A 2500-nucleotide genomic window follows, 5' to 3' on the forward strand; every position below is an offset into this window, starting at 1 on the left:
TTTAATGTAAGACTTTTTTTAGACAGAAAAGCATATTGGCCAGGTCGGGGATTTCTATACATTACATTTACGAATTTTAGTTTTTATGTTTATAAATATTTATTTAATTAATTATATTTGCAATTTTTATATTTATAAATTTCAAATATATATATATATATATATATTATATATATATTTATTTATTTATAAATATAAAAATTAAAATTTGTAAATATAAACGCAAATGTAACGTATAGCGCATCGTCGATTTGCCAACTCGAGACTCGGGATTCGGCGAGACGCGAGGAGCGATACTGGAAATGCGTGGCATCGTGGTATAGCCGGCGCGTGCTAGCGGCAACGCCGGCAACGTCAGACGTCACAGCTCAAGAGAAAAGGAGACAGCAGATCGTATGTCTGTCCTTCTCTCCCCGCTCGAAACTTGCCGAGTGCCGACCAGCATATCCCCTCCATCTGAGTAGTTCGGACACGAACCATAGCACGGACACGAACCATGTGTGTACCGTTACCGAGCGTAACGACGTAGTTGACGTCCACTTTCTCAGGCGGCGCGTCAGTATACGTCCGCTGGAACGGAATGATCCCGGTGGTCGCTCTCAGGTTTCTCTCTGTTAATAGACAGATAGCCAATGGCCCCTCAAAAGTCGAGACCAGCATTTCCGTGCTTTGATTACCGACACACTTTGCCCCTTACCGACAGACTTTGGTCCTAGGATTGAGTCCGGACTAAATCACATTACAGACTTTGCCCCTGGTGCGAGTCCGGACTAAATATACCCGATTTTACCTACAGACTTTGCCCCTGGTGCGAATCCGGACTAAATATACAGTGATGCCAGATTTCAGCAGTGATGTCAGATGCTCGACGCTCGGTCAGCCGCGAGCCGGCGTCGCCGGCGAGAATCGTGCTGGGCTTCTTTATTAATATCTCGGCGCTCGCGCTCGCGCGCGCTCACACCTAGGTCTTGTCGTACTTATTAATTAATTATTTATGATATTTATTGTATATTGTATATATATATGAAGCTGAGACCGAGGATTAATAAACAATACTATTGTTATTATATAATAATAAAGAAAACTTATTTGTAATTTGAAAATAATTTCTTATTTTTTATGAGCAAATCTAAAGTTGTTAGAAAATATGCGAATAATGTTAATGATTGTCAAATAATTTTCCTAGTTTATATGTATTACATAACAACTCATTTGCCTAAAAAAATAAAAATGCAAAAAAAGTTAGAAAAAAAACCAGGACTCGAACTTGAGACCTTCAGCATTCTAGCCGATCGTCTTACTCGCTCGTCCACGTTTACTATTAGAAAATTGCTTCTACCGGCTTGATAGATTACGCACATGGAAACTTTAAGCAATTTTATTTCATTAATTATTTGATATTGGCACAAGTTACTATGTCTTGTAAAATACATATAGTAAAATTAAAGGACAAACTTTTGCAATAACAGTTCTGTGTATTTCACTTTTACGAATAGATTACGTACATATTGTTGCTCAACGGAAACCGCGAGAAGGTGGTGCTCTTCCGTCATGAGATAATGTAAAAAATTAGTTTTTTTAACATTGCAATAATTTTAATATGTATAAATTAAAAAATATATAAGTAAATAAAGCTTGTATGTCTTAGATAAAACAAGGACAAGAGCCAATAACCGGACAACAGGATTCTAAATAATATAGTTTAATATTCCGTCAAAATAACTGGGACGTTTCGTGCTTTACAAAGACTTTTTCAATCAATCAAATAAATCCCTCTAATTAACTGTAATACATCATAATAATCCCGTTACATAAAAATCCGTCGAAAGATGAAATAAATTAAAAGGAAGTTTAACATCATAAGATTAACATTAATTAATAATTATAGCATTTTTATTATGGAATTCATCCTCTCTATTGATTTAAATCATAGCGGTCGTTTTTTTTTACTTTCTTAATATTAATAATTATAGTATACAAATTACATGGAGTTATTAAGAAGCCACATCAAGTTGAAAGCCCAAAAAACCTTCCCCCGAATATTACTGTAAAGAATTTATTGCGAAAAAACCCTGACTGAGATAATATTTTTTCGCAATAAATTCTTTACAGTAATATTCGGGGAAAGGGGGGATGTTAGATACGATTTGTATCAGCATCAAAAATTAAATCGATTTGCGATTTATTTAAGTGAATTTACTGTTCTAACGAAAAACTGTGTTTCAAGACCGACAATTCGTTGGCGCGCAGTTTAGTTGGAAATAGTATTAGAAATTCACACGGAAATTATTTGCTACTTAGATCCTAGCTCGGACTTGATGGCGTTCTTATATTATAATTAATTTAATGTCAAATATACAGTCTTAATAACTAATTTTTGAAGGAAATTTATAGTTTTCAAAGGAAGAAAATTCTCGAAATTATCGATGATTATACGTGTTATAAAGTGAAGAAAAAGTTTCTTGAAATTTGTATAAAACACGTCCAGCATGCAGATGAA

The sequence above is a fragment of the Temnothorax nylanderi genome, unplaced genomic scaffold (assembly GCF_030848795.1).
Source record: "Temnothorax nylanderi isolate EJ_2023f unplaced genomic scaffold, tnyl_v1.0 TNYL_tig0046_pilon, whole genome shotgun sequence".
Lineage (NCBI taxonomy): Eukaryota > Metazoa > Arthropoda > Insecta > Hymenoptera > Formicidae > Temnothorax > Temnothorax nylanderi.